Raw genomic sequence first — 6523 nt, 5'->3', positions numbered from 1 at the left:
GCTCTGCCGGTGGGCGGAGACATAGGCTCCGGGCTACGAACGCCCGGGCCCCGCAAAGGTCGTTCCGGGTATTTAGTTCCTCCCAATGGTCCTCTCCCTCCCACAATCCTGTGGTGCTAGGGGCCGGTATGATGTAAGGGCACACCTCTCGCCCGCCTCCTTCTTTTAACCAATCGGAAGCCGACCATGCTCCAGACTGAGCCAATAGGACATCGGCTCTCTCCGCGGATGCGGAGAGGTTGCAGCCTCTGCAGCTGGCTGGAAGAGGGTGGATTGGAAGGTCTGGAGAGAGGATTGCAGCGGTTGGCGCTGTAGTGAAGGAAGTTGACTAAAATAAAACTTGATTGTAATGGGGGGGAGGTCAGAAGCGGAAGTCTGTGGACGGGTGAGATTCTTCCAAGCTGCAAGACGTAGTGTGGGGGCTGACAACTTGGCAGTCCTCAGCGTGCTAGCTGGAATACTGCTTTTCCGAATTTTAACCCGGGAGCTTGTTTTTACTGCGGACTTATCTTGGCTAGCTCACATTTAAACTACCATAAATGTCTTGCGACCTAAACGTGGTAGTGACTTCACTGTTTTAGTTCACCTTGAGACCTTCTTGACAAGTGTTAAGTGTTCTTCCGGGTTTTAATCAGCACTCAAGTGGTCAAATGGACTTTGCATTCAGTGAATGCTAATTCTTGCCTATGGCCACGGAAATCTAATGCTGTTTTGGGTTTTTTGTTGTTGTTGTTGTTGTTTTGTTTTGTTTTTTCCCCGATTAAACACAATATGTTTTTAATAACTCTACCTTTCATCTTATTTTTAAGGTTTTTGTTGTAGCCTAGTAGGAAATATTAAAAATATGAAAATAGTAATGTGAACTTTTAAGAGTGACTAACCACAGTGACTTGTCTGCAAGTGGCCATGGTGAGCAGTTTTTTGGTTTGGTTTGTTTTGTTTTGTTTTGTTTTGTTTTTCCTGTCATTTTGCTCTAAGTGCACAAAACAAAAATATGTGTTCCGTATCCTTGGTGCTTGTATTGAAAGAGAAATTTGAAATAGGCCCAAACTAATAAAAATAACAGGGCCCTGATTCCATTCCTTTTCCCTAACCTAAATAGTTAAAAGTGCCTGCCAGCAGGTTTGGGCCCAGTTAATTAGTTACAGAGGAGGTGGAGTTACAAGACAAAGACCTGTTAAGAACATCCCAAACTGACTGGCCAAGGGAGGAACTACACCCTGCCCCCATGGTACAGCCTGCTAGTGTTCCAAAAAGTAAAACAACCAATCCGTGTGCACCTGCACGAAAGTTCGCTTTTTCCCCACCAAATGAAAGGTCCAGGACTCCCCAGAAGGGGGGGTCCACTCGAGTCACAGGATAGCACGCACCCAAAGGACACACGAGAGACCGTCTTGATGTAAGCACATGAGGTGGTTTATTAAATCAGAGCTCTGGGCCAGTCCATATCTCCATATATCACATAGGGGATAGAGACACTGACACCTCCCAACCCCCCAGCCCCCCACACCACCCCACGTTTATTTTTAAATCTCAGATAAATGTTAATGTGCAAAGAATATGAAATAAGCAAATTGTTCACATTCTAACTATCTGCTTTTTCACTAACATACACAATTTAGCTAAATATTCAGCAAAGAAGAAATAAATTTATGTATATTTTAAATTTAAAAGCTTTAAAAAGATTTAAAGCTTTTAAATTTAAATATTTTTTTAACACTAATCTTGCTAGTCTCTGAACTACCAGTTCTGTTACTACTACTAGTGGCTTGTAATATTCTTTTGGAAACTTCTCTAACTATGTTGGTTTGGGGCTGGAGACGGACTTATTTTCTCATATAAATATACCAAATGACTAACAGTGATGTGTAAGCGTGAATGTAATTACTTGCCAGAGATGACTTCTATATACTAGGACCATTACATATTTATTTGGTTATGAACTCTGATTGTTGGCACTGCAACTGTAACAGTAAATACATCTGCTACGACTCCTGCCCTCCTACAGTTTATCCAGTAAAGCAGTGTAGAGGTAATAACAATACCCAGTGAATTCGAAATTTTAGAATTGTGGAAGGCACTAGGAAAGAAAAGTAAAGGAGTATGATTTGATGTGAGATACTGAAGAAAATGCTCCTCAGGGAATGGTGTTGACACCTAAATGATGATAATAATTGGGCAATGAAGAGCAATAGTTGCTCAGCCAGAAGCAGATCAAGAGATGAAAAACACATGATGTCCAACACCTCTAGGTCCAGACTTGGGCAAGTGGTGAGCTAAAATCGTGAGTCTTGCTAAAAAAAAGGGAATGGGGCAAGGCCTCATGGTAATTCAAAAATAAAAAATTAACTTAAGGAATTATGAAGCATTAGAATGAGAGTGTGTTTTTAATAAGAAGAAAGCTCTGAAGAAATAGCTGTACTCATGAGATGAAGATTCAGATCTTTCTGGAGAGCTCATGCCCATAGTTTATTGGGTGGCAGTAAGTCACTGGTTCACTTCAGAAAAATGTTCTGGAACTCTGCTTTCTGAAATTTACTTTAAAGAAAAACAGAAAAATCTTCTAAGGCAGTGGTTCTCAATCTTTCCAATGTTGTGACATTTTAATACACCTCCTCATGTTACGGTGACCCTTTACCATAAAATTTTATTGCTACTTCATAACTGTGATTTTCTGCTGTTATTAATATAAATAGCTGATATGTGACTCCCGTGAAAGGGTCTTTTGGTCTCCAAGAGTTTGTAACCCACAGATTAAGAATCACAGCTCCAGGGTTTTAGAGAAATCTGTTCATGGAGAAGTATCTCACAGCAGGCTCACTAGTATAAAATTTTCACGAGTGATTCTTAGAACAAGCTGGTAGTTGTTTTTTATAATAATTTATAGCCCAAAGAACTTGGATTGTCAATGATAGGAGCCTGGTACCAGCAAGCTACCCATTAGTCATGAGACTGCCACGAAAGTGCACTCATACCAGGAAAGACCTTTTGCCTCCTGCAATGCCTTTCTAATTCCTTCTACAATCAAAGTTTAATAACATATGTGCTGACAAAAGTAAAAATTTAAAGGGCTGAATATGCTTGCACAAGTAGGCCAAGAGGTTAAGTTGGAGCTGAAGCAAGAAATTTGTAACTGGCAAGGAACAGAAGAACAAACAAGACACAGGAGATAACATATGAAATAGGTCTAGAGTTGGGAAAGAGCTTAGCACCTTGGAAGAATGAAAGAAATCCAGGCAAAAGCTAAGAATGGAAGAGAGCTACAGGAAGGTGAGGCCTTAGAATACATGCAGAGGTCACATTGAGAACAGATATCTCCCTCTTAACCACAGGGATGGACCCCAAAATGTGTATGTAAGCCCCAAATTGGTCATACAGTTAATTGTCTACTGGACCTGAATTTCAACATAATGACTCTTGGCCCTTCATATCATCCTAGTGGACCAACAGGGGGATCAATTATATGAACCTGAATCCAAATGCTGTCTCTGCTCCTTCACTGTATGATAACCAGAAAATGAATTAAAATCTCTAGTCCTCAAGTTGTGCATTTATTGAATGAAAGTCATGATAACTATGTATTCGTCGAGTCGTTGTGAGGGTTAAATTAAGGGATCTACATAAAGTGTCAGTGTATTTCCCAATTTATAGTGATATTATGTAAGAACGAGTAAATGGTATTTAACTCCTGGTTGATCTCAGACATAATCTGTTGGATTATATCGTTTCTTGTTGTATTCCATGGCTGACAAGTTCTGCTGTTGAAAGAGTTAGCTGAAGAGACAGACTCTGTAGAAGTTAAGACCTTACTCTCCCTGGAAGCAGAAGTGCTTCTTTAGACAATTAGTTCTGCTTGTATCGACAAGCACATCTGAAGATTTCATTATGAACCTCCATGCCATGGGTTTAGCAATAAAAAGAGGTGACTCAATGCTTGCTGTGACTTGAATGAATCTCAAGGGAATGTTGAATAAGAGAAAGAAATGCAAAGAATGAAAACTACAGTTTATATGACTTCATTTACTGTTCTTAAAGTGAGGAAACTCCAGGGGAAAAAAAAAAGCCATTTTAATGGTCATCAAACTTAGGGATACAGGAGGGTGGAAGGAGGGAAGCATGTGAGTGTGGTACAACAACAACAAAAAAAAAAACTAGCAAGGTGCTGTGATTGTCCTGTTATTATTATTTTTTGACTGTAGTAATAGACATGAGACTACTTGATCAAATTTCATAGAATTAAGTACGCACACAAACTGACGTTGCATAAAATTGACAAAAATCTGCCAAATGTCCCTGGATTGTCCGTGTTAATTTTCTTGTTGAACTATAATAATCTAGTTTTCCAAGATCCTTCTTTGCCTGGCAATGAGTGTAATGAGATTTTTCTACTAGTTCTTCCAAACACAAATACATTTTCAGCTATTTTAAAACCACTATGGAAAATAACAAAATGTTAACACTGTCCTGGTGTAATGCATCATTTAGAATAGGTTTTGACAGGTAAAGATAGAAGTGATGCATTAAGAGGAACTTGCTTGTTGGAGAGACTTATCAGCAAAACGACACAGAGAAGTGAAGAATATATTTTAGGTAAAAACCTGTGACTGAGCTGAGCAGAAATCTAGAAAACAAATAGGGAAGTACTATGAAGTAAAACCAGGCAAGAATGTAGACTAGAAGAGCAGTCAACAATGACTTCAGAGAACAGGAGAAAGACTGAGACTGGTGATCTGAGACGAGATTGGGCCTGCTGTTCTAACAGGACGTCATTTGTTACGGTCCTTTCAGTTCAGTCAGTCTAGATGACATGGACATATAGTGTGGCTTGAGAGAGTACAGAGTTGTGTAGTATTCTGAGAAACTAACAGATAGTTAAATATAAATGAAAAGATGAGATGAAAGAGGGTGGTCTCCACAGCAATTGTTGTTAAGAGTCAGATATAGAGAGTTGGAAAGAGGTGTATCTATTGATTGACAAAGATGAAAAGTTCACAATGAAACATTTTTATGGCTGAGTTAGAGAAAACAATAGGTCAGGGTTACACCAGATGCCTTCTGAATCATCAGCAGTTTAAAACCCAGTAAAACCTAAAATCATAAACACAGTTGTTCAGAGAGTAACTTTTGAAAAATATAAACCTTTGACTTAGAATATTTATTTCCCTTAAAAATTCCAAACTCTTTTAAAAGGAGCAACATAGCCCAAAGACAAAGACAAAATTGTGGGACTCTAGGATCTTTCTTCTCAGGATAGTAGCCATACAAAAGATGTAATATGATGAACATAATCAGATGATGCATTTTCAAGCCATGGAGTTTATGTAGGAGAACCTGCTCGGGATCTGAGAGTCACCTTTGGTTAACATTTGAATCAAAGAATAGTTCCTTGTTAAAATAGATATAAGTAGATATGTGGAGGGAAATATTCGCTAGATTCTTTTACTGCACCTATGTTTTATCTGTCATTCCCCATAAATGTCATTAAGATTCAATGCTAGTTGTTTCTAACCACTAGTTAGTCTTTTTCTTTTCTTTTCTTTTCTTTTTTTTTTTTTTTTTTTTTTACTTTATTTTATTCTTTCCTTACTTAGTGGTATGGACCCATATAGAAACTTCATGATTGTTATTCAGTGCAGTGTTTATATGAACTTCAAAATATCAAAATCTACAGACAACATCTTCGCTCCCATTATCTCTCCCATGCTGTCTTTTCTCATGGTCCCTGAAGACCATGTTGCATCTCCTTTGGCTCCGCGGAGCCGAGTTAGTCATCTCTGGTTAAATTTCAACTATTTAAGGACCACTGAGGCCTGACATCAGCACACTTTTAAATTTGCTGAACACCAAAATTCTCTTAGCTTATAAATACCCCATCTCCCTTTAGCAGTAAATATGACCACAATTTTTAGACCTTTCTAAAGTAAATGCTAAACTTTGTGGTAAGAAAGTATAAAACAAGATACAGGGTACAAATACCATGTATATATTACAAAAACCCTAACTATAGGTTTTCACTTAGTGCATATACAAATATGCAAACAAAACACCAGTATGATATATATATATGCAAGGACTGGAATTCAGTTCCCAGCATCCACATGGTACCTCACAAGTATCAGTACTGCCAGTTCTAGGAGATCCAGTGTACTCTTCAGGCATCCATAAGCAGCAGATATGATAGTCTCAATAGGTATGACCCGCATAAATGTATGTGTTTGAGTGCTTGGCCCATTGGGAATGGCACTGTTAGGAGGTATGGCCTTGCAGGAGTAGGTGTGGCCTTTTTGGAAGAAGTGTGTCACTGTGGGAGATGGGCTTTGAGGTCTCTTGTGCTTTAGCTACATCTAGTGTAGTACACAGTGTAACACACCCCTTCTGCTGCCTGTGAATCAAGATGAAGAACCCTTGGGTCCTCCAGCACCAAGTCTGCCTACATACTTCCTACCAGGATGATAAGAGACTAAACCTCTGAAACTGAGAGCCAGCCCCAGTTAAATGTTGTTCTTTATAAAAGTTAGCATGG

Source organism: Arvicanthis niloticus, chromosome 19 (genome assembly GCF_011762505.2).
Source record: "Arvicanthis niloticus isolate mArvNil1 chromosome 19, mArvNil1.pat.X, whole genome shotgun sequence".
Lineage (NCBI taxonomy): Eukaryota > Metazoa > Chordata > Mammalia > Rodentia > Muridae > Arvicanthis > Arvicanthis niloticus.
This window is presented reverse-complemented; position numbering follows the sequence as displayed.